This window comes from Sorex fumeus, unplaced genomic scaffold (genome assembly GCF_029834395.1).
Source record: "Sorex fumeus unplaced genomic scaffold, SorFum_2.1 ptg000054l, whole genome shotgun sequence".
Taxonomy (NCBI): Eukaryota; Metazoa; Chordata; class Mammalia; order Eulipotyphla; family Soricidae; genus Sorex; species Sorex fumeus.
In genome coordinates, this window is record NW_026606111.1 from 45,609,597 (window position 1) to 45,637,089 (window position 27,493).

Genomic DNA, 27,493 nt, shown 5'->3' on the forward strand with positions numbered 1-27,493 from the left:
AGGCTTGGCCTCCTGCAAGGCAAATGCCCTACCCGCTGTGCTGTGAACGTTGTCTAAAATATACTAGTAATACCAAATGTTGTTTCTTTAACAGTGCAATATAAACGATTATTTAGTAATTCTCTTGATTTGTTAATGAAATAACTAAGCTCTTGAGTATCATGGGAGTATTTTTCTAACATAGGAGTCTGAGGAAAGTGAAACTGTTATAACTGTCTTGTAGGATTCCATCTCCCTAGCCTGCTTCATTCTACCCTGCTCTCTATCCATTCCGGTCTTCTTCTTGGGATTTTGACGTCCTAATTGGCTAGCCTCTACCTTTCAACTGCCTACTTTATGACATCATTCTCCCACCAAACCAACCACCAATTGATAGAATCTTGGCCGTCCCATGTAGTAGTTTGTAAACAAATTTGAATCATCATGGCAAGTGACGAGTGACCAATGACCAATCACCAGTGAGCAGTCGTTTGTACTGAACAATTGTGGTCTTAAGCCGCTGCAGTGTTCAGACGTACTCTCGTACCGTCTCCTCTTCTCGTCTACCTTTCATCGGTATTTCCTCTTCTCTGACCATGTCAGGTAAGGAATAATACTTTTCAAAGCTTTTCATTAGATTTATCATCCATAAACTTACCAGTCAAGGAAAAACAGCACGTAATAATGAAAGAAAGTATTCAAGTAGAATTTTAAACCCTCATTTTAGCTTGACTTTGACATTTGCTGTGTGATTATAGACATTGGCTTACTTTCTCTCACATACAAAGTGTTTTTCCTCATTGATTACATTATATTTTAGACATACTTAGGAGCTCAAATACACACACATACATAAATACATATATATATATATATATGAGTGTTGATTCTCTGTGTTTCTTTTTCCTTTTAGTAGTGAATTTTACATGATATCCATTGAAAACAAGTAAATCAGAGACAGTTTTTTTTACAGAAACAAAATATAGATGCTGTGGAAAACTGTTAATATATACTAGTATGTGTTCTCTGTAATGGTCTCTCCACTTGTATGTATACTTCAGTACTTTGAATATAGTGATATTACAAAGTAATAATCATTGATCTTTGAGATTTGATTTTAGCCAGGTAATAAGAAAATATGGGGCATGAGTAAGGTGTGGAGTGCTGAGGGTAGGGAGGCAAGCCCTCAAAGGTAAGAAAGTTTGGGATCACTTTCATCAAACATTGACCAATCGAAAACTAGACGTTATGAGGGAGAAATAAATAGGAAAGAAAGAACGAACGAAAGAAAGAAAGAAAGAAAGAAAGAAAGAAAGAAAGAAAGAAAGAAAGAAAAAAGGAAAGAAATCAAGCAAGCAAGCATAGGGACGTCGATTATCAAGGAAGGGGAAAACGTTTGTTCAGAATGTTGAAGAGAACCAAAGATTTAAAATCAAAAAAGAAAGGTACCAGTAGGAAAAGCAGATTATCAGAAAGCCATCCTTGCTGGCATTTTTCCTTATTATCTCTTAGAACACAGTACTTGGTTCTTGACAATTTGAGTATAAACACGCTTCAGAAATGATGCTTCCCATAAATAGCTAATAGTGCTGATCTAGGGCGGTGGAAGACACATAATCTTCAATGTTTTTATTATGTTATGGTTTTAAGTACATGTACGCGCTGCCTGTTAAAATTAAAAATTGGTATATTCTAACTTGAATAAGGAGATTTGATTCATTTGTGTGGTAAGTAGGTTCCAGGTTAAAGCGGCTTCTCATCTTTACAAATATTATTTCATGTGATTTTTTCTTCCTAACTTGAAAGTATTTTGATAATAGTCAAATTCTGTTTTAAATCCTAAGAGGAAAAAGAAAAATCAAGTCTCACAGGTCTAATTACACATTTTTGTCATATATGTGAATTAAGATTTTTCCTACATTAAAGATATTTTATTGGGTTTAGGTGCTCATTTATTAAACATTGAGAAGAACGTTTTTCTGGTTGATAAACATAATTCTAATCTAGGGGTTGAAAGTAAATTTGCAAATTTTGTGATCACTTTTTAAATGATCTTTTCTGTGTCTTGTGTGATCAAGAGAAATACTATGCTATGTTTAACACGTGTTGTTTGCTGGTTAATATTCAAAGGTTCTGATGAGAATAATTTTTTGTACTTTCGAAATTTCTTTCTATAATTTACTCATTTAAAACATTTCTTGTCTATGAAATACAATCACGCTACTCCTATTTTCTTTTTGTTATGTAGTTACTGGTAAATCCTTTCTCTTTAATGGACTGGTAAAGTGTGCACTCAAAAACCACCTTCTATTCCATTTTTTGGCTAGCAATTTTTTGTAAAATAGAATACTGTCTACATATTGTATATGTGGAAAAATTTATTAATAACGTTATTGTACTGTTTTATTTGGTTTTGTTTGGGATAACATCCACTGTTATTCAAGGCTGTGCCTTGGGCTGGAGCGGTAGCACAGCGGGTAGGGCGTCTGCCTTGCACGCAGCCAACATGGCCGACCCGAGTTCGATTCCTCCGCCCCTCTCGGAGAGCCCGGCAAGCTACCGAGAGTATTCGATATGCCAGACACAGTAACAGCAAAGTCTCCAATGGAGACGTTACTGGGCCCGCTCGAGCAAATCGATGATCAACGGGAGGGCCTCAAAGAAAACCAAAAAACAACAGCACTACATGACAAAGAGTAAGAACTACAACATTTACCTCCAATCTTCGAGCACAGGACTTGTCCATTATCTGTAGAATACCCAGTAACAATCCACTGCCTATTGCTGGTAGGTGCACAGTTGTTGCACCACTAGTTTTTTGGACGAATATCTCATTTAGCAGGCACTGATTTCTTCCTTGGTTCCTTTTTAGTGATGAATTTCCTGGGGATGGAGACTTCCCTGATATCACAACCTTCAGGTAAGACATTTGGTCTGACACAAATTTCTGAATTGCCCACAACTTGCAGTAGCAGGATTCAAAGATCTGTGAGTAATCCACCACCAGAGTCTCGGGAAGTTCCCATAATATCTCCAGCCAAAGTAACCTGGCGCTGACCCCAACTCCAACTCAGGAACAAAAAGTTAGGAATTTTGATCAGATGAAAACTGGGCTTTCAAAACCTCTGGAGACCTACCAGATCCCCGTAGACCTAGAACAATGCAAAGATCTGTAGGTAATGAACACCACTGACACCATCACTCTGAAGCAGGTGCAAGAAAATTCAAGTGGCACCAAGGGGACCTCCAATGCAGAATGGAAGAACAAAAAGGAGGCTTCTGAAACTCTTGAGGGAGAAGCCAAGGCCAAAATCCAGCCAAAAGTCCGAGAATGCTTGCTAGGGGGAGGGGGGATTGTTTGTAATGCTACAGTCAGTGATAGGTGTCCTGTGACCACGGCCAAAACTAACAGCAAACCTCACAAAGCTGCCTACAGGAGGATCAGCAAGAAAAAGAGGCATGGGCAGCAGAAGACAAAAAACACCAGAGAAAAGTCTAAGAAAGATAATGAGTGTAAGCAGCCGGGGAACAAGGTCAAGGCAGAAGTAAAGCCCACCATTGGCAAGATGAAATGCAAGAAAAGTCAACCTGAGTTTTTCCAAGAGACCATTAAAAAGCCCCGCCGCTACCTGGGCGTACACATGCTGGATTCTGTCCAAGTGTTTCATGCTCTGGGGAAGAAGAGTGATCCAAAACCTGGAATCTCTTCCTCCCAGGTCCTGAGTAGCTCAAAGAAGCCTAAAGATGTCAAGCCATCCTCAGCTGTCAAATCATGGCTAGGTGCTAAAGGGGATGGAAAAGGCCTTGAGAAAACTCAGGTCAAAGCACAGAAACCAAGTAGCCGTGCTGAAAAACGCTCATCTCCATCCAAGTCTGAGCTGCCACCTCCTGGGAAGTCAAATTGTTACCTTTGCCGTTTCTTACCATGGAGTGTCCCCAAGCTAGACCTATTCCTCAGAGACGAAAATCTGTGGACTCACATCGTCCTGCTGCAGCTTACCCTGCCAAGTCCGGCTCTACCAATGCAGCTGAGCCAACTACTGCCAATGCTTCCCGGTCAAACACTCCATTTTTGTCGATTCTCCCAAACTTGCTCAGTCCATTTCAACCAACCCATTTCGACCAGGTTTGCAGAACCCTACTAGCCGGTCTATTCGTGACCCCACAGCTTCTAGACCTCCTCCCTACAACAGGAGCTGGCATTTTCCTCCAGCTGGAACCTCCTCCTGTGTTTGTGGACAAGCGGCAGTTGCCATCCAAACATCAGAGTCAGTTTCTCCTCCTTGACTTCCATTTCCAACCGATTCCATGGAGAAAGCCCAATGTTCCCGAGTCAGTCATATCAAAGCCCATCACCAAAGAGCAGAGACCAGAGCGTGAGGATATGAAAAGGAAGGCTCAGAAGGAGCGTGAGAATGCTGCCAAACATACATCTTTGGGTGAAAGTGCAGAACTTTATTGAGAGGGAAAAATAGATGGACATCTCTTTCTACTATGGCTACGTAATGGGAGTAGATGCAATGGTAGTTTCCACTTTGGGTACAGGATGGTTTTCCTAGGCAAACACTGACATGCCATACACATTTTATTTATTCTAATATATATTTTCAAATTAAAGAGATGCATCATATTTAATTGGTTGTTAATAAAAGTAATGAATTTTTAGATGCTATCAACTGTGGTTGTTTATGGGAGTGCCTGGGGGTTGAAGGATGGGATGGGAAAGAATGGGAAGTTAGAGACAGGAAAAAGGGTGAATAGACAAGACTCTAAGAAATACAAACTTGGTCCAGGGTTATAACGCCCATAAGAGGAGAAATTGCATGGGCCTGATGAACAGTGTGGTAGGGTCAGAGGAAGAGTATAGCCTACAGGGTATTTGCTCTGCAAACAAGAAGGACTCAGTTCATTTCTTGCAGACTTTTATGGTCCCCAGAGACCCACCAGATGTGAAACTTGAGCACAGAGCCAGAGATAAGATCATAGCACAATCAAGTATGCCCCAAACCTGGTGTCCTCCACAAAAAAATTGGGAGAAATGGCACGATCTGCAGTGTTTGGTTAAAAGAATAATTTTGGAATAGGCTGAGGAAGGCAGATGAGTCTAAGATGACCATAAGAAAAGTAAAAATTCTTCCATGGAGGCTGTGTTTACGCCTCATGGCCACTTTTGGTAAATAACCAAATTTGAGACACATCACTAAAAGGTTTGGGTGGTCTATCCGTAAATGATGGCTGGGGGATTCGAACTCATACACTGGAGAATAAACCTACCAGATGAGTGATCAATGCCCTCAGAGTCATTCAAGGATGACTCTTAACAGGGACAAAACCAAGAGAACAATTGAAGCATGAAGCCTGAAGATCAGCTCCTGGGAGATGCAAAGATAAGTCATCATGTCCTCGGGGCCTCTGTTCAGCACCCGTAGCTGCAACATTTCACTTATTCCCAGCAATATTCAGAGTTGCTGTTACGGTGACACTTCACTAGCGTGTTTTCACAATGCGGTCCATTGCCTCTGTTAGTCTTTGGATTTGTAAACTCCCCAAGGTAGCCAAGCCAGTTATCAGGAAATTTCTGGTGGGGGGAGCTCAAATTATATTAGCTTGAGGGGCTGGTCCTTGGTCTTCCATGGTCCCTGGTTCCTGTAGCCTGCTCTAAACATCGCTGTTAACTGCAGCTCACACAAGAACCAAGGTTATAAATGGCTTTGGGGCTGCGTTGCTGGAGGTACCGGACTAAGACATGCGCACTAGGTCACCACTTCCAAAGCAGTAGGTACCGGTTCTCCTTCAGCCGGGAAGGTCTTGGTGGAAAGAGATGGCCCTAGGAGACTCAATGGGGTGATGGATGAATGGAAAGGAAACCGGGACGGGTAGAGAACTGGACAGCTGCTGATCATCATGGGATAGTTGGTGGATGTTTTTCAAATACGTTAAAATATTATTTGTAAATAAGATTCAAAACAAAAATACGAAAATAAGATAGGTTCCAAAGAATAGGTTACATATAATACCGAGAGAACTGAAAGGACTGGCATTCATTCTGGAGCTTTCAATCATACCATTTACTAAATATGTTACTTTCACATCACTTAGCTGTGGAGAGGAATAGTGAGAAACAGAATGCAACCAGAAAAGCAAACTGGATGATCACCTTCAAAAAAAGCCAGGTGGAAGGTGTTCACATGGATCCCAAGTACAAATATATGTTAACAGGAACATATTTTTAACTAACTCTGTTTGGTACCAGTAAAATACTTTGTTGAAAATGGGGGGAAATGAACGCAGTTTCTGACTGACCTGAGGCGAACCATTTAATAGATGAAAGGGAAGTTGACTGGCTGGGAACAGAAAAACGTGAAAAGTGTTTTGCTACCTTTAATGTATGGCTAGAGGAAAATGATCCCAGTCAACTCTCAAAACTAACAAGCTTCAACTCCCTTGAAAGAAAGTTGTATTAACTGAGGAAAAAATGCTGGGAGAAAAGTCTGAAATGATGAGAAAAGAGACAATAAGTGTAAAAGGAAGGGCTTGAAATTTGGCGAAAACAAAGCTTGAAAAAACAAGATCTAGTGGGAACATGATCTATTGGGAATGGGATCTGAGGAGGAAAAGAGCAATATCAGGGATGTGAACAAGGAAAACCAAGTTAATGAAGACTTAGCTAGCTGACTACTCCATGGGCAACATGGTTCCAAGAATACCAGAAATTCCCAAGGAATTTACTTTAATTTTCTTTTTTTATATGGTCAATTACAACATGTATATTTGCCTTCTTAAAACACAATTTGGAGTGTTCATTTCTTTCTCAATATTCTGTTCATTTGTGTAAGCCTCTTAAACAACTGTTGGATAACAGAATTATTTGATCAGACTTATTTTTTACTTTAATGTTTAGTTGACATTACTGAAAACTAGATCTAAAGTGAAGTTCGTCTTGATTGGTACAAGTAGAGAATGGAGGACTAGGGATGGAATTAGAGATTATAGGGTACCACATTTAGTTCCTAATAAAACAAGTAAAGCACAGTGTCCCAAATAGACTATTGAAAAAGATATTCATCTCTATTTAACCTGTAAATTGAGCATTTTCTATATTAAATTAAAAATGAAAGAATGTTCCTATATTTGGTTTTTTATAGACATTCCAGTTTGGTTAAGGAAACAAACACTGCCTATGAAATCATAACAACGTAACTATAAAAACCTGATTACTACTTAAATTTCCAAGAATGTCAGTGCTAAGAATTATTTGTCTGGATTTCCTTAGTCACTTAATCACTTAGATTACTTAATCACTTAACTTCTCATTAGTCGTCGATTTGCTCGAGCGGGCGCCAGTAACGTCTCCATTTGTCCCTGTCACGTGCTAGTGTAGCGCAATGGCATCTGTTCACTCCGGGAACATGAAGGGCCTCAAATCGATCATTCATGATCTTGACGAAGAAGTCTGACTATCTGGTAGGTGGGTGGCCACGCGGTGTTTTGACATTCCGTGGAGTCCAGTCGGTAACAGCTCTAATCCAGCGGTTGTCTTTAAATCTCATTCTGTGACCAGCCCATCTGATTTTCGACAACTTGGCAAATGATACAGTGTCCCTGATTCATGATAGTTGATGGATGTCATAACTCCGGATTCTTTCTCTCATTTGAGTGAAACGTGATATTCCAAGCATAGCTCTTTCTATTCTTCTTTGGGAGACCTGAATAGAGTTCTCATCCTGTTTGCGTAAGGCCCAGGTTTCTGAGGCATATTTTAATGCAGGAAGAACAGTGGAATCTAAGAGATGTGCCCAGAGCTGGAGGTTCATCGTCCTCTTAGCTATTTCTTCGACATTCTTGATGGCATTCCAAGCTGCTCTCTTCCTCCTGCGCAGCTCGTGTGCCAGGTCATTTGTCATGTTGACCTCTCGACCTAGGTACACATAGTTGTTGCATTTGGAGATGGTTGTTCCATTGAGAGTGAATGGGGCGTCAGGAACGTGGCTGTTTTTAATAAACATTGTCTTCGTAAGATTCAGCTGTAGTCCTACCTTTCCACACACACGGTCAAAGTCGGCCAGCATTTGTGCCGCTTGGCTGATGTTTGGTGTTATTAAAACAATGTCATCAACAAAGCGGAGGTGGTGTAGTTGCCGACCATCTATCTTCACTCCCATTCCTTCCCATTCCAGTCATCGCATGATGTTCTCGAGGGTGGCACTGAAGATTTTCGGTGAAATGGTATCACCCTGCCCCACCCCTCTCTTGACGTCAAAGATCACTTCTTTGTAGAATGGTGAGATCCTGGTAGTGAAACCGCAATAGAGCTCACGGACGATCCTGATGTATTGGGCTTAAATGCCCTGATTGGCTAGGGCTTCAATGACCGCTTCCATCTCAACAGTATCAAAGGCCTTCTTTAAATCAATGAATGTTAAACAGAGCGGCATCTTGAACTCCCGAGAAACCTCAATGAGTTTGGTTATCGTGTGGATATGGTCGATGGTGCTGAATCCTTTGCGGAACCCGGCTTGCTCAGATGGTTGTCCTTCATCTAGTGTTCTGCCAATCCTATTTAGGATGACTCCAGTGAACAACTTGTAGATGACAGACAATAGGCAGATCGGGCAATAGTTGCCAATGTCGTGGATGTCTCCCTTCTTGAACATTAGTACGGTCCTGCTGGTTTTCCATTGGGACGGAACCTTGCATTCAGGCAGGTAGCGAGTGAAGAGCCAAGCCAGTGTATTGATGAGTACTGACTGCAGGTTCTTCAGGTGCTCAGGTCTGACCTTCTCTGGCCCGGGTGCTGTTTGTTCCTTTATCAACGAAATGGCGTGTCGGATTTCGGAAGGGAGAACATTGGGAACAACATATACATCCTGTGGAATTTGGTATGTCGGCAAGTGGACAATGCTGTCGAAGAGATTTGAGTAGAAGTCATGGATAATCTTCTCCATTGCCGTTCTGGAGGATGTGATGGATCCATCAGGACGTCGGAGGGCAGTCATCTTGGTCTTGTAGTTGGCGAAGGACAGGCGGGCGTTACGAATACTTTTCCCAGCTTCTGCCGCATCTACTAGTACTTCTGCTCTTCTCTCTTTGAGGTTTTCCTTGATCGCATCTCTGCACTGCTTTGCGAGCTTGGACGTTAGCTTGTGGTTGCCTGAGGCATGCGCCAAACCACACTGGCGAATTAGTTCAAGAATTTTCGAAGATAGGGGTTTTTTTGTGGCTATCTCTCTCTTGGCGTTCCTCACACATTCATAGAGGTGCTGAACCAGTCGATCATATTCCTGGTCAATGTTGTCAACAATGGCATCTTCCCATGTTGCCACAATAGTACCAAAGAGTTCCCAGTTTGTGGTCATTCTGGCAGTTCTCTTTTTGAACTTTGCAACCCTTTCTCCCCGCTCTGTGAAGTAGAATTTTGCATGAAGGAGACGGTGGTCCGATCCCTTTCAAAATATTGGGACAACAGTGACATCTGTCAGGCAAAACCGTCGATTGAATATGATGTGGTCTATTTCGTTGTGGAATCTTCCACGGAGAGATTCCCATGTCCATCGTTTAGATTCTGCCTTTTGGAACTGTGTTACCATGAATGGTTTCGGTCGACATGATGAACTCAGATAGTCTCTCAACCTGTTCATTCCATTCTAGGCCATGGGTCCCAATGTGAAGTTCTTCAGCAGATCTTCTCGGTCCTATCTTGGCATTAAAATCACCCACAATGATCTTGTAGAAGGTGTGGTCTTCTTTATAGAACTTCTCTAGCTCCATGTAGAACTTCTCGATTTCTCTTTCATCATAATGAGATGTTGGTGCACAGACAACGAAGATAGAAACTGCAGGCAGTGTGCCACATCTATTCAAATGTAAACTTCCGATTCGGGTTGTTATTCATTCGAATGAATCAATGCTCTTGGCCAAGTTTGTGTTGACAAGGACACTGACGCCTCCAACACCTCTTTTTTCGCAATTTCCCAGGAACAATTCTTCTCCAGTGTCGAAAATGGCATGGTACGATTCTTGCCTTCTTGTCTCGGTCAGACCAATGATGTCGTACTTGATCATTCGCGCTTGTAACATCAGGTCCTCGATGGATTCATCTGATGCTAGCGTACATGCATTGAAAGTACAGACGATCATTTTTGTCTTCCTTCGTTGTGGCAGCCTAGGTTGGCCGTGAGATTTTGTCGGCCTCTCCTTTCTCATCCTTCTCAGTGCTTCCATGTCGGTGAAGCCTTCGGGATTAGGTGAATGTACATGATACAAGGTTAGTGTACATGATAGTCATATGAATACACCTGTGTGAATATATCGCTGGTATCTAGAGAATAGATATATAGAAATTAGATCACATAGCTGAGTGTGATCTCAACTTTTCTACACACTCCCATGCCCCACACACCCAAAGACATGTACTAATCCTTATAGATCCATGAATTTTCCTCCTCCCCTCTCCCAGAGTCTTTTAAAATTTCTTTTCAAGTACTAATGTAATGCACTTTAGAAAATATTGAGTTAAACTTAATTGTTGTCATTTAGCTTTTAGATAGAGAACCAAGAAAATCTTATTAAAAGAGTATTTTTGTATTCTTTGAAAATGGTAATAAAAACATTATCCTTGAGTCCCTCAATAGACATTATATAAAGTATTTTGTGAGGAATTCCCTGTACAAATCAATACTCAAAGAAATAAATGACTTCTCTGAATGAGGATGAACTGGGACCTTTCAAAGTATCAATCAGTGAATCAAAGATGAATCATAGCATCCTATAGATAAAAATGATCTTGATTTAATCTAGTCAAAACCATTACATTTTTTTCTTATACCAGCTGATAGCACTTTTAATTTTTTAGTTTTTATTTATTTATTTTTATTAATGAAACACCATGAGGTGCAGTTGTAGACTTACATACCTTTGTACTTGGTTTTCAGTTATACAAGAATCAAGTATCCAACTCTCCACCAGTGAACATTCTCCACCACCAAGGAACCCAATGACCCTCCCACCCCCAATCTCCCCCACTTTGCCCCAACTCAGGGCATTCCCTTTTGCTTTTTCTTTGTTTTAGGGTGTTGTGGTTTGCAATGGAGGTCAATACCATTACATTTTCAAAAAAGAACATAGGCCCCTATATGTTCAAGACACTACTACTGTCCTGTGGTTCTTTCCAGCATGTACCCTGCTCCAAGCCAGCCCATTGGAAATATGCTGGGAAGGACAACTGGATGTTCCTTTCCTCACACTGACCTGGAAGACTCTCGCTGATTCTCAGCCACATCATCTATTTCATTTGTTGCCTGATATCACCTCCTGTCCTTTATTTTTTTTAAAAAAATATTTGATTTGTTTTGGGAATATAAAGATAAAAATTAAATGGACTAATAAAACAAAAGCAAAGTCAAACCTTTACACTCTGACATCAAAATCGTCCTAATAGGAGGGGAAGTAAATGACTGAAATGCGTAGGGGAGTGTTGTTAGTTGGTTGTGGACAGTAGCTGGATATTTGACAGTGCATGGAGTATGAATACACTGTTCCAGAGATGAGGAACTCTGTACTTGAAGCGAATACAATTTGTAAACTAGTCATCACAATTATATGTCCATATGAAATTTATCTACATATGCTTTGTGCCTTCCTTGCATGTATGTGTTATGCATTCCTTTTTCATGGCCTCAGAAATGCATCTGAGGGCACTCGGAAAATTAGTTGAGCCCCAATTATGGGGAGAGAAGTAGTAAATAATGGGAGGAGAAAGAAATATGAGTTGGAGCTTAAGAGCCGTGTAAGAGGAATATATAGATATGTATGTGTGTGTAAGTACACATACATATGTATAAATATATATATGGGCTGGAGCCATAGCACAGTGGGTAAGACTTTTGCCTTGCACGTGACCAACCTGGGTTTGATTGCTCTCCTCCTCTCAGAGAGCCCGGCAAGCTACTGAGAGTAACCCTCCCTCATGGCAAAGGCTGGCAAGCTACCTGTGATTTATTCAACATGCCACGAACTGTAACAACCAGTCTCACCATAGGGACGTTTCTGGTGCCCGCTCGAGCAAATCAGTGAACAATGAGAGGACAGTGCTACAGTGCTATGGATAATTCAAACGTTGTTTATGCAAAATATAAAAGAATCAAATAAATATAAAGCTGATTATACCTATTAAATTAATATAACTTTACATAGTGTTTAGAAATGAAGTTGAAGAATTTTAAGGCTATAGAAAGATAGTGACAATATATCAAGAAACACATGGATTTTTGAGGAGCAAGAACACGTACCTGTTGTCCTTTCTTAAGGTTATATTTTTTCGCTTTTATAGAATATGTTTTCCCTGAATTTTTGTTAATCGCTTCCGTTTTGTAAAAAGCATCACAATAAATTATATTTTTAAAAAAGTAAATAAAGTTGTGTTTTTGAGTAGATTATGTATGTTTGGAATCTGGGAAGTATTTTCCTATGTAATTTACATTAAATATGATATTTACAACAGAAATACCATCTGCAGTACAATTTACAATAGCCAGAAGAAACTATGGTATACCTACACAATTGAATACTACGCAGTTGGCAGGAAACTGATATCATGAAGATTGCTTATAAATGGATGTACAGGGAAGATTATCATGCTCAATGAAATCAGTCAGAAGGAAAGGGGTATACTGATTGAACTACCCCATTTTTTGGATATAAAAAAAACAGAATATGAGACTAATACCCAAGGATAGCAGAAACACAGGCCAGGAGAATTGGTCAATGGTTGGACGCTTGCCACAAGTGCTGAAGGCGAGCATTTGGAATAAAGAAGGGACCGTTATGACAATGATAGTTGGAAGTGATTACTCTGGGTGAGAACTGAGTCCTGAAAGTAGGTAAAGGAATAAACGTGAGAACCTCTCCCTCTCTGTATTACAATCCATAATGCCCAAAGTTTGAGAGAGAGAGAGAGAGAGAGAGAGAGAGAGAGAGAGAGAGAGAGAGAGAGAGAGAGAGGTGCCTGCCATAGTGTAGAGACAGCAGGCTGTCAGGTGGGGTTTGGGGTTGGGAGAGGGAGTGGTGGGAGAGAAACTGGGGACATTAGCAATGGAACTGTATACTAGTGGAGGTTGGGTGTTAAAATATCCTATGATTGAAATTGAGTCATAAAAAGATTTGTAATATGTGTCTCCTGCAGATTCAATACAAAAATATGATATTTAGTTTCTACCACCATGATTAACCTATGAATTTGCTGAAATTTATTTTTATCACCTTGGCTGGGCTCATTACATGGATGTCTGTGTGGTAAAACTTTTTCCATTTTATGCGGACTGAAGAGACAAAAATCATAGGGTTGGGACTTCTGGTGGAAGGAGAGAAGAGCACAAAACACCCTGTTGACCACACCTCAGCAGGGTCACCTAACTTGCGTGATGACAGACCTCCTTCACTGATTACTTCTGTTGTAATGTGGAAAAATGAAAAGACTTTGCAGGCTGACAAGAGGTTGTCTCCTCCAGTTCTCACTATTTTCTTTTCGATTAGAATTGTTTAAAGATTATTTGAAAAATGTGGAGCTTAATGATTTGTTCTCATATATTTCCCCTACATGGTGTCAGTGGGCATTGATCCAGGAAGGCCAGCATGAAAAAGTTGAGGTGTATGTCTTAACTACCAATGCCAACACTACTGTAAGTATGGAACCCAAAGTACAATAGTAAAACTTCAAAATGTGTTTGTCAAGGAAATCGGTGGGAATGCAGGGAGAAATGGGTAATCTGTTGGTGGAAGGATGCAGACACTGGTGGTGTAATTAGAATTGAAATATTGTATGACAAATCTCCATTATAAATGATTTTGAAAATCAAAATTGCCTAAATTTTTAAAAAAAGAGAAGTCAACTTACGTCTATATTTCAAGAAAGCTTGTCTTAGCAAATTTTGGCAGGGAGACCATAGTTGGTAGAGAGAGGGAGAAAGAAAGGGAGATTTGACAGTTGGGAAGAGAAGCCTGGATATCATGGAAGAGATGAAAGCTGATCTAAGAAGATTTGGAGCCATCAGAGTTTAGTGAGTTAAATGGTGAGAACATTGCAGTTTAGATACTTAAATAGTGAGATTGGTTTCAGTCATCAGCACTGTATATATAGAAAGTGTTCAAAGACCTCACAGATATTCAGGCTATAATAACTAACAAGGGAAGCGTTTTTTTCCTGAAGCACTATGTAAGGATAATATATTGCCAGGAAAATGATAAAAAGTTGGTTCTCTTATTCACAGATTAATACATTAGAGATGAAAACTTTTATACAAAGGAATCCATCATCTTGTCCTGTTTCTCTGTTTTCTTGTCATCATTCCATTCTCCCCCATGACCCTACCTAATCATGGCTCTCCACATTACTCAGCAGTGTTACCACATAGCCTCAGAGCATTTGTTAACTGCCGGTAGCTCACAGCTCTCATGCCCCCTATCCAAGCCAGAGCCATCCTTCTGAAACCATGGATATTTGCTGAAGACCCGTTCTTCCTTGAAGTGGCAGTCATGGTTTACCTCTTCTTAATCATTGTGTTTACAAATTTAGATGAATGTCACTATACTAGTGACAGGGATTTTCCAAACTATGGTAAGCATAAACATTTCCCTTTCCCCCACGAATTTTGGGCTACTTTTTTTCTATCCACTGCTAATAATTTGTGATAATAAGGAAAGAGTACTGAAGTAAAAACAGGGACATTTGTCAATTTGGTGCCATGACTAATCAGTCTTAGTATAAATATATATTTTCTAGAAATATATATTTTCTAGAAAATATAAATATATATTTTCTAGAAAAAAAAAGCAGAAGAAAAGAAGTTGGTTTCTAGCAAAGAATGCCAAACCTCCACCAAGAAATCCTTTGAAAATAAAAATTCTGACTATGTACTGAACATGAATGACACTCAATGCCTCTTTTGCAGACCACAACACCTGAAAGGAGAGAGAGAACAAAAGGGAATGCCCTGCCACAGAGTCAGGGTAGCATGGGGGGGATTGGTGTGGGAGGGATACTGGAATACATGGTGGTGAAAAATGGTTACTGGCGGAGGAATGGGCATTTGATCTTTGTATAATCAAAACCCAATCACAAAAATTTGTAAATGTACAACTGTACATCATGGTGTTTCACTAATAAAAATTTTTAAAAAAATAAATTAAATATATTTTTGTCTGCGAGAGATCAGCAGATGGGAACCTGAGTGAAGGCAAAAGATTAAATTGGTTGACTTTTATTTTTCCTTGAGTATATTAATTTGATTTTGGAGTCAATTTATATGAGAGTTCATCAAGACACAGAAATTTTTAGCGCTTCTCTTGTTTAAAAGTATAGTGATAGACCATATCTCTATCTCACATTATTTTTATTTCTGATAGTTTGACACAAAAGATACGTCAAAATCATAGATAAATGTAAATTATTTAAATACTTTTTTGATTATTTAAAATTACCTTATAGAATTACATTATAGAATTTCATAAATTTTAGGATTATGCAGAATCAACGTGCATGTATCATATTACACTCACTACTGAAAGGCCTACTCTGTCATTCACCATAGTTCAGTTTTTCCACTTTGATTATACTTTTCGATCTGGTAACTAAATAGTCTCATAGTTCTAAAGTTTGTTTTTATTGCTTTGAAAAGATCAAAATTATGCAATTTTCAACATTGGATGAAACTAGAGGATATCATGCATGTAAAGTTAGCCTTAAGGAAATGAACTTATACAGAGAGATTTTTCTCATATGTGGGATGTAAAGACACACAGCAAGGTAGAAACAAAGGTTCAAGAGCAATGTAAGGGGAGAACTGATCCACACAAATGAGTCAGGGGATTGAGAGTGAGGGATTATGGGGGATTGGGGGAGAGGGAGGGTTTATTCTTTGAGAGAATGAGGAGTGAGTGTCATGTTGGAATTATGTGTATGAGAAACCATTGTTAGTTGAATTATAAATCATAGAATATAAATAATGTTTTAGACGTTTGTCTGTCTCATTTTATTCTTTTAATTTGTTTTCTCCATATGCCACATATGCATGAACTTGTATGATGCCTATCTTTCTCTGCCTGGTTTATGTCACTAAACATAATTTCCTCATGTAATCCATTTTATAAACAAATAATAAGAAGATTTCACTTCATACAACTGAGTAGTATTCCATTGCTTTACCACCTTTCATTTTCAAAATTTGTGGTTTAAAAGATACAAATATTGGTTTTAACAATGCTCTAGTGTTTTAAAATTTTTAGTTTAGTGAAGCTAAATAGATTTTACTGAAAAACACTCAGAAACTTGTGAAACAGGTGTAGGGTGGAATGGAATATTTGTTCAAGAGAGAACAGTCATTTAACAAAGCAAGCAAAGAGAGACATAGAGAAAGGAAGCACGGTATTTCTTCTTATGAGAACAAAAGCTTGAGGACCAAGCCCACTCTGGTAGTTTAGGAATAAGTACTTGGAGTGGTATGAACTTTACTTGTGCACTTTAGGGGAGAACCTGAGTGAAACTATTAGAAGTACTTTCAGGAGCATGATAAACTGGAGTCTGCAGTTGGAATGAGGTGAGTAGAGAGTTCTTTGGGGAGATCCGAACTATGGAGAACAGTAATATTATAACATTAATGATAGTATCTTACCGTGGGATTCCAAAAAATCTGTAACAGTGGCGTTAGAAATGATAACATTCTTAGGTATTTGGATTTCCTGTGGAAACAACGGGAAAGCTGAGTTTATGCTCTGGATGCCTCCACCTGAAACAAGGTCAACAAATCATGAATGAAAAATTACAAGTTACATGGATCAAGGATTCTGATCCCAGTGGAAGGCTAGCTTTCGGGTGGACAATTTCTACTGATGGCCTGATGTAGATTCTGATCCTGGGATACGTAACAGAAAGGAGGTAGTGACAGGTATCCTCAGAAGTGAAGCCTCTGAGACAGAATTCATTCATGACAACTTATGGGTTATCAAAGTTTGCTCATGGCTGCTACCATTATAACATGCCATTCAATGGTTCTGTGGTTTCGATTTACTGTGTCAATTAAAGATGAAGTTTCTAAATCGAAGGTAAAAATCTGAGGCCCTCAAGATGATGAATTATGGGGAGGGGGGGATCTGGAGCAATAGTTCAGCAGGTAGGGCATTTGCCTTGCACACGGCATACCCAGGTTAGATTCCCAGCATCCTGTATGTTACCCCCAAGCACCATGAGGAGTAATTCCTGAGTGCAGAGCCAGGAGTAACCACTGTGCATCGCCACGTGTGACCCAAAAACGCAAGAAAATGATGATCTGGGATTGATCCTTAGCATTGCAAACAGCATTATTTTCTAATTTTTAACTTTTTTCTTTCTTTCTTTCTTGCTTGCTTGCTTTTTTGTTTCCCTTAGCTTTAATGTCATGAAGGGATCTTCCCACATTTTTCTCCATATATCTTAAGAATTCAGGTATGATAGTGAGGTCTTTAAGACATTTGATCTGACTTTGTGCCTGGCACTATAAAGAGGTCTGAGTTCATTTTTTTTGCATGTTGCTGTCCAGTTTTCCCAGCACCAGTTGCTGAAGAGACTTCCTAGCTCAACTTCATATTTCTTGAGCATTTATGAAAGATTAGGTAATAATAATCTGAGGGCCAGCGTCAAGATATTTGACTATATTCCATTGATCTGAGGCCTGTCTTTATCTGAATATTATGGTATTTGGATGACTACAACTTTGTAGTAGGAATTGAAGTTGGGGAAGGTGTTCCCTTCTTCTTTTTACCAAAGATTGCTTTAGCTCTTCATGGGAGTTTATGGTTGTGTATGAGTTTCAAGAGTGTTTAATCTATTTATTTGAAAAATGTTATGGGTATCCTTTTAGAAAGTGCATTAAATCTTTATATAGCTTTGGGGTGTATTGCCATTTTGACAGTGTTAAACCTCTCAATCCATGAGCATGGGATGTGATTCCATTTCCTCATATACTCTATTATTTCGGGAAGTAGTGTTTTGTAGGGTTTTTTTTTTTGGTATAGTTCCTTAACCTTTTTAGTTGATTCCAATATACTCGATTTTCTGAGGTATTATTGTGAATGGGATTGTTTTTCTCTATCTCTTTTTTTCTCTTTCATTATTAATATATGGGAAAGCCATGGCGTACCAGATATTGATTTTGTAATATGCTACTTTACTAAACAAATCTATTGTTCCCAGGAGCTTTTTTGGAGATTCTTTGGGATTTTCTAAGTATAGTATCATGTTATCTCTAAATAGTAAAAGCTTGAGTTCTTCCTTTTTTATATGGATGCCCTTGATATCTTTTTTTTTAACGAAATCATATGGCAAGTACTTCAAGTACTATGTTGAATAGGAGTGGTGAGAGTGGGTAACTTGTTTTATGCCTGATTGTATTCTGGAATTCTATTTCATTGATTTCTGCTCCAAGCCTTTGGTTTTTCCCCGTTGAGAATATTACTTGCTGTGGGTTTGTGGTAATTTGCTTTGACTATATTGAGGAAAGTACTTTCAACTCCCATTTTGTTGAGAGTTTTTCATCATGAATGGGTGCTGGATCTCATCAAATGATATATCTACATCTATTGATATGATCATATGACTTTTATCTTTATTTTATTGAGATGGTGTATTCTCTTGATTGACTAGAGAATGTTAAGCCATCCTTGCATCCCCAAGCTAAACCTACTTGGTCATAGTGTGTGATCTTTTGTTGAGTTTCTAGATTCTCTTTGCTGGTATTTTCTTGAAAATTTTTGTATCTGTATTCACAAAGGAAATAGGTCTGCAATTTTCTTTTTTTGTGGTGTCTCTGTCGATTTGAGTATTAGGGTGATCTTTGCCTCATAGAAACTATTTGGGAGTATTTCTGTTTCTTCAATTTCCTGGAAAATCTTAAAAATGTTGGAAGCAGTTCCTCTTTAAAGGTTTGAAATAGTTCACTATTGAATCCATCTGGGCCCTGGATTCTGTTTGGGGGTAAAATTTTGACCATCATTTCAATTTCCTTGTTAGTGATAGGTTCAGTTATTCCAAATCTTCTTAGTTCAGCCTTGGGAGGTAATTCGAATCCAATAATTTATCAATTTATTCAAGATTCTCTCATTTCCTGCTGCAAAGATTCTCAAAATAATCTCTGATGATCCTATGGATTTCTGTACTTTCTATTAGGATACCCCCCTTTGCATTTCTGATTCGATTTATTAGAATTCTTTCTCTTTGTTTCTTTGAGAGGCTTCTCATGGTTTAATGATCTTATTTATTTTCTCAAAGAACCAGTTTTTGTTCTTATTGGTCTTCTGGATTGTATTTTGGGATTCTAGCTCATTGATGTCTGGTACAAGTTTTATTATTTCCTTCCTCCAGCCTAGTTTGGACTACTTTTATTGGTTATTTTCCAAAATCTTGAGCTCTAATTTATTCAGGTAGGCCCTTTCTTTCTTCCTGATGAATTCTGGCAGAGCTATAATCTTTCCTCTTAACACTGCTTTTGCTGTGTCCCACAAGTTCTGGTAGCTCGTGTCCTCATTCTCATTTGTTTATGGAAATTTTTAATTTCCTCTTTGATTTCTTCCCTAAGCCAACGGTTGTTCATTACTTCCCTTAAAGAAAATATTTCCTTGCTGAGCTTCAGTCTGTTTGATCTATCGAGAAGTGACAAAGAAGTGTTGAAATCTCCTACTAGTATTGTGTTACTATCAATGTTTTTCTATAAGTCTATTAGAAGTTGTTTTAAAGTATTTTGCTGGTCTGTCATTAGGATCATATACATTGAGGAGGGTGAGTTTTTTCTGATGTACATATCCCATGATCATTAAGAAATGACATTCACTGTCTCTGATAACCTTTAGCTTGAAGTCCATGTGGTCTGATACTAGTATGGCCACTCCAGCTTTGCGGAGGTGATATTTTCTTGAAAACTTGTTTCCCAGCCTTTTACTTTTAGCCCATGGGTACTTTGATTGTTCAGACATGTTTCTTGCAGGCAGCAGAATGTTGGGTTCAATTTTCTAATTCATCTTCCTATTCTGTGCCTCTGAATTGGCACATTTCATCCATTGACATTGAGAGAGATTGTTGTTTTGGGGATTTGTGCTCTCTTTATGTATAATTTTTGTACTTGTGGGGATTGTCTTAGCTTAAAGTATACTTGTTAATTCTTCTTGCAACAAAAATATGGAATGCTTTACAAGTTTGCATGTTATCTCTGTGCAAGGACCATGCTCATCATTGTATCATTTCAATTTTAGTATATGTGTTATCAAACCTAGTAGGAGTAAATTTTTCCATATTTTTCGCTTCTTATTACTTTGAGTGTTGTCCTTCCTCACTCCTATGGCAGACAATGATTCCTAATCAAGGAATGTATTTCAAAGCAGCATGAATAATAAATAGATTTAGAATTTTAATGTCCCAGAAATAAAAATATGGTTTTTACTATATTATCGTTTACCATACACTAGGCATCAGTTTTACAAAATAATTCTTTTGGAAGATGGTATATGAGTTTGTTTAATGTTGTTCCCTGAATCCTTCATTAAGGACATTAAAATAGAGCCTTTTGCTGTTCTCACCTCAGTCCTGTGTACACCTCCAGGAAAAGGTGAATGGTGTTGTCTGCACTTTGACCACCTTGAATGTATGTAGGATTTTTCTCCTGAAGGATGAGGTGAGGATCATATTGATGATTTCATTCCACCTTATTACAAGTTCAACTTGAACGGAAGGTGAGACTCATGAGGCTCCTATAAAGGACAGAACAAAGGGTCTCAGTGAAGTTTAATGGCCAACTCATATTAACAACATAGATGACTCAAAGTAACCTGTGTGCATCTTTGTGTGTAGTGAGTTTCATATCTACTGATAGTGATTGTCAGTCATGACACATGGGCAAAACAGACCTGTAATTAAATATATAGTTCTCTGAGCAGAGTGGGGTCTCTGAGGTGATTGAACAAGTGTGTAGTAATTTATTGCTAAGCACATAAGTATTTTGAATGATGTGTACTTTTCGATCTAAAATTAATTCCAAATATGTCTAAAACGACAGTGTCCTGACCTCGCACCTGGCTTTCGTCACCGAGGCCCCTTGGAGGTGCCGGGGGTGAGTTTCCCTCACCGCCCTGATTAGAGCCCCGGCAGCTGAAGATCTCTGCAACCAGCCATAGGTACGCTTAAGACCACCCTTCCCAAGCTTGAAGGAGCCTCTTGCATGAAGGAACTGGAAGAGGAACCCAGATGTGCGGGACCGGGGGATGAGAACTCCATGGCTGCTCAGATCAAGACTGTGCCCCCTCCTTCCAAATCCCCCATCTTCTAATAATTAAGTGCTACAACCAAGAACTGCTCCTGGATCCATGTAATGCCATCAATGGCCAACATCCAGAGACTGGATCTTATTTAGAAGACAGCAACTCTGATAGTCCAGTTCTCACTCACAGAGAACCTGGTAGGCTTCTGTGAGTATTTTGCCCGCATGGCGGAGTCTTTGTTTCTGGTCACTGTTTCTTTTGAGGTACAGAAGCTGCTTAATTTAAGATAGTTCCCTTTGTTTATCTCTGTTTCCAGTTGCTTGGCAAGTGGCGTGTTATATTTGAAGATACCTTTAGCTTCAGTGTTGTGGAGGGATTTGCCGACCTTGTCATCAATGAGCCTGAGGGATTCTGGTCTGATGTTGAGGCCTTTGACCTATTTTTATCTGACTTTTGTGCATGGTGTTAGGTAGAGGTCTGAGCCATTTTTTTTTTTTTGCATGTATCTGTCAAGTTTTTTCTGCACCGTTTGTTCAGAAGGACTCTCTTGATCCACTTCACATTTCTTGCTCCCTTATCAAAGATTAGATGATTATATATTTGAGGGTGTGTGTCAGTATATTCAATCCTTTTCCATTGGTCTGCAGCTCTGCCTTTGTTCCAGTACCATGCTGTTCTCATTATTATCGTTTGTAGTAGAATTTGAGGTTGGGGAAGGTGATGCCTCCATTTTCTTTTCCCCAAGAATTGCTTTAGCTATTCGTGTGCGTTTGTTGTTCCATGTGAATTTCAGGAGTGCTTGATCAATTTCTTTGAAGAATGTCATGGGTATCTTTATAAGGATCAAGTTGAATTTTTACAATGCTTCGTGGAGAATTGCCATTTTGACAATGTTAAATCTCCCATTCCATATGCAGTATATATGTTTCCATTTCCTCCTGTCTTTTTTAATTTCCTGATGTATAGGTCCTTTACCTCTTTAGTTAAGCTGATTCCAAGGTTCTTGATTTTCTGCGGCACGATTGTGAATGGGATTGCTTTTTCATGTCATTTTCTTCTCTCTCATTACTTGCATATAAAAAAGCCATAGACTTTTGGGTATTGAGTTTATAGCCTGCAATTTTACTATAAATGTCTATTGTCTCTGGGAGATTTTCGTAGAGATTTTAGTATTCCCTGAATATAGTATGATATCTTCTGTGAATAGTGAGAGATTATATCTAAATTTCATACATGAAAAACCCTTAATATTTTTTTCTTATCTATTTTCTCTTCCAAGTACTTCCAGTACTACATTGAAGAGAAGTGCCAAAATGAATTTTTACTTAGCACATTCTGTCTGTAAATTTCTATGCTAAGAACGGTGGAAGAAACAGTGATATCTTAGTAATTTACAAGTAAATTATAAAGACAGATAATTTAAAAGAATTTCTTTGTATAAATTTCAAAATGTGTAGCTTTTATTAAATATATTAAGAATAAATTGTAGGTCTTGATTATACCATGAAGATTATTTTCCTGTTAGAAGTTACCCTTCTAAAATGCAATAAAGAGACACATTTTGAAAATGTTGATTATTCGTTAATTCATTCAATGAAAGTTTGTAATCTGGTTGTGCAGTGCCTGCAGGAAGTCAACCTGTACCCTCAGGTGAGTGCATCAACAGTCTGATGGTGTCTTCATGCTTCCCGATAACCTCAAATGGCCACTGTGCCTCTGGCTGGCTCCCAACAACTCAGGACTACGTTTCCCGAGAAATTAAATTCCCGAAAGATATGTGGGAGCCATGTTAACAAACCACCCCAGGCTCAGCTATACAAGCTAATGGATTGGTCTTGTTTCAGAAAACCATAGACATATCTGGAAGATATCAACAGCCACAGTTAACCTTGGACCTGCAAAAGGCTGAAGACACTAGGGTAAATCAGAGGGAGGCAGGTTAGTTTGGTGCCCACCCAACCAGAACCCAGTGCAGCCACTAGCTCCCACAATCCAAAATCGCCACCATGCTCTCCTCTGGTTTCCATCGTCTCAGGATGGCTCTCACTGAAATATAACAGCTGAAAATTGGGATATGTGTGTTTTGTGACTGAAATCTCCAGGCTTTCTCTGGGCAGGATGGGCATCCCACCCCCACTGCCCTGTACTTACGGAAGCCTCAGCAGTCATTTCCATACCTCAAAGCTACTCCACGCTTAACTTCCTGATAAAAATGCTAAATTCCTTGAACAAACATGATGACCTCTTAGTACCTGTACGAGACCCTTAATGCACAAAATAAAAAGGAGACAGAGAGAAAGAATTAAAAAGCCTGCTATAGAGACACACTGGGCGTTGGGGTAGGGTGTTGGGGGATGGTTTTAGGGAACCAGGAATATTGGTTTTGCGAAATGTACACTAGAGGAGGGACTGATGTTGGATCGTTGTATGACTGGAAGCAAATTATGAATAGATTTGCAATGGTCTATCTCACAGATATTGGATAAAACATTAAAAATATATATCCTTCATTTGTACCTCAGAATACTGATGAAACTTTAAAACCCAGCATATCTATTTTTGTGTTCTCTGTAGGAAAAAAAATGTTACTCACCTGTGTGCCAATAGCTTGTAGAAAGCTAAACCCAAAGATATATCAATGACTGTCTTTGGCATGAATATTGTAATTTCAGCTATGTTATGTTTTAGAATCAGTTCATGGACAAGACGTCAAGAGGAGCAGTGGCAAAGTGCATCAATGTTGAATGGATAATGTTTCAGGAGCTTGCAAGGGAGATGGGAAGATTTGGCATGAGTAAAGGGAAGAAACAGAAGAGTGAAGTACTAATAAGTATCATGAGAAAAATGCAAGGGAGGACATTTCCTGGCAAGTGTCACACTCTGTTGAGATTTTGGTGAGGATAAGTATTAGAAAGTATCTTTCCCATTTAGTGGTAAAAAGGTAACTTTGATGGGTGTATTTAAAATTTACTTTAACAATTAGAGTTAACAAGAGATACAAAGTTACAAAGTTGCTCATAATTGAGTTTCAGTCATCTAATGTTCTAGAACCTTTCCAGTATATTGGGGCATTTTTGAAGGAATATCCCTGGTGCGAAGACTAGGGCATCTGAATCTTAACACATTTCACCAAATATATGATCTGTACTCACATGATTTACACTGTCTCCCCTGCTCTTTGATTTATGTTTTCATGCAATATTTCCTTGTGAACCTCACCTCAAGTGAGGCTCCCTAATTAAGACAAGTACATGTTTCTGGGGCACTACATATTTTTTGGTTGCAGGGGGAGTCTCTAAAGCAATGCTCAGGAGGTGTGGGGGCCCCACAGACAATTTTCAGAAAACGTGGCCATGGTGCTTGGGGTCCTCTGAGGCTATACAGCCTTTGATACTCTTGCAATCAGGTGGTGCTGGGAGTCAAATTGAGTGCATGTGAGACAAGTTCCATAAGCACTACACTATCTCCTGCAGCCCTGAGTATTAGATTTATGTCATCATTCTGAGGTCCTCCCTTTTGTCAGAAAGCAGAGACTTGTGCAGGAGAAATTGGAAGAGACTTTAGGGTTTAGCTAGGTTGACTGAGTAGCTGGTGATACCATTAAGATTGGAACATAAAGTAAAAATAAAACAAGAGCCCCGTGCCTTTTCCCGCTGAACTCGACACCCTCCACAGGGGTACATCTGCGGACAACACCTGCAGCAGCTTCTTTGGACTATCCATCACCTAATCAGCCCTCCCCTCCAGGTGGGTAGAGGGAGCACAAGCCAGGTTCACCACTCCTCCACTCCTCACCCCCAGCCCCTCACCTTTTCCTGCAGAACTGGACACCCTCCAGCAGGGGACACCTGAGGCAGCTCCATGGGATTTTTCATTGCTACATTTCATTGCTACATTCCAAGATCCTGGGTGGGAGTGACCCTGGGATGGGCCAGGGGCGTGACCACCATATAGGGAGCGTTTCCTCCCAGAAGTGGGCGTGGCCTTCTCATGGGTGTCCAGCCCCAGTTATATTTCCCAATCTGGGCTCTCAGGACTTTCATCTCTCACTTTGTCGCCTAATACCGACTAAAAATTTCTGACCACCTCTACTAGAATACAACAACATCCCACTCGCCTACTCCATTTATAACAAAAGACCTGTATGAAATGTGCTGTACAAGCTCAAAACTAAAAAGTACCTCCTCCAAAGCGCAAATCTCCACCACAAGGAGAATATGAAGAAAAGAATCCCGAATCCTCAACCGAGGTTTTCCACAATTGCACTCTCTTTGATAAAGAATTCCAGGATAAAATGCAGAAGGTGTTCAAGGACCTACTCAAAGAGTCAATGGAAGAGATATCCAAAGACTAAAAGAAGAAATGAAAAAAACAACAGAAAAGAGAGCCAAGAAAATACAGGAAGAAAAGAGAACAGAATTTTAAAAAGCTACAAAAAGAAGATTCACAAATAAAGGATTCAGTGGATGAAATTAAAAAGTTAGTAAGTGCCCATAGCAATAGGATAAGTGCAGCTGAAGTTAGGATCAGCGAGCTTGAAGGTGAGCAACAGAAATCCCACTGGGAAGGACAAGCAATAGCAAAAGACCTCAAAATGGCTCTAAGGAGAATCAGAGACCAAGGGGATGACGCCAAGAGGAACAACATTAGAATCATTGGAGTACCAAAAGGACAGGGAAACAACCCCAATGAAAAAGCTAGAGTAAAAGAAACCATGGCTGAAAAGTTCCCAGCGTTAAGGAAAGCAGACATCCAGATCCAAGGAGCCAGAAGGGTACCAGCTTAAGGAGACCCCAGAAAAAACACTCCAAGCATATCATAGTCAGAACGATGGATGCTGTGGACAGAGACACAATATTACAAGCAGCAAGGTCAAAGAAGGAAATTACATACAAAGGAGAACCCCTTAGATTCACAGCAGACCTATCAGTGGAAACCCTCAAAACCGAAGGCAATGGTTGTATATAGTGAAAAAATTCAAAGAAATGAACGCCTCACCGAGAATACTCTATCCAGCAAAACTCTCACTCAAATTCGATGGAATGATACACCACTTTTTAGATAAACACAAACTCAGGAACTTCATACACTCAAAACCAAATCTAAAAGAAGAACTAAAGGGGCTCCTGTAAGAAAAGAAGGAAAACACGTGTAAACACAAACAACTCCTACAGGAAGATGGCACAAAACCCCATGACAATACTCTCCCTTAATGTCAATGTCTAAATGCACCTACTAAGAGACACAGAGTGGCAAAATGGATCCAGAAACTGAAACCAGCATTCTGCGTTCTACAAGAAACTCATCTGAACAATCAGAGCAAACACAGACTCAAAGTGAAAGGATGGAAAAAAATCCTGCAAGCAAACAGCTCCTTCACAAAAGCTGGGATGGCCACACTAGTATCCGACAACATTAATGTCAGGCTGAAAAAGATTAGAAGGGACAGCGAAGGCCACTTTCTCTTCATCAAGGGATACATACAACAGGAAGAAATCATACTCTTAAATGTATAAGTACCTAATGAAGGAGCAGCTAGATACTTAAAACAACTGCTAACAGATTTTAAAGAGGACAGTGCTAGCAACACAATAGTAGATGGAGACTTCAACATCACCTTATCACCTCTGGATAGATCAAGAAGAACAAAACTCAGCAAGGAAACATTGGCTTTGAATGAAGAAATAGAAGAGAAAGGACTTATAGACCTATACAGGGCTTTACACGCCCCAAAGAAAGAATACACTTTCTTCTCCAGTGCTCCTGGAACATTTTCCAAAATCGACTATGTGCTAGGCCACAAAACATACCTCAATAGAATCAGGAAGACAGAAAGAGTATCAACAATCTTTTCAGACCATGATGCACTGAGGATAGATGTGAATCACACACAGACACGGACAACCAAATCGAACACCTGGAAACTAAACAAGTCACTGCTGAACAATGTGTGGGTCAGGAAGGACGTCAAGGAAGAAATCAAATGATACCTGGAAACAAATGAGAACGAAGACACGAACTACCAGAGCTTATGGGATGCAGCTAAACCCCTATTAAGGGGAAAATTCATAGCTCTGCAAGCATATCTACGGATGGAAGAAAAGATGCACTTAAGCAACTTATTTCACAGCTCAAGTTCTTATAAAAGGATCAAGAAAAGGAGCCTACATCGGGCAGAAGGAAAGAGATCATAAAACTTAGAGCAGAAATCAACGACATGGAAACCTAAGAAACAACCCGA

The 27,493-nt window shown here is 39.4% G+C and overlaps 1 pseudogene; it reads right to left on the reverse strand.

Annotated features, from left to right (window-relative positions):
- Positions 1–20,170: 20,170 nt before the first annotated feature.
- On the reverse strand, positions 20,171–20,267 carry LOC130033797 (uncharacterized; annotated as a pseudogene).
- Positions 20,268–27,493: the final 7,226 nt, after the last annotated feature.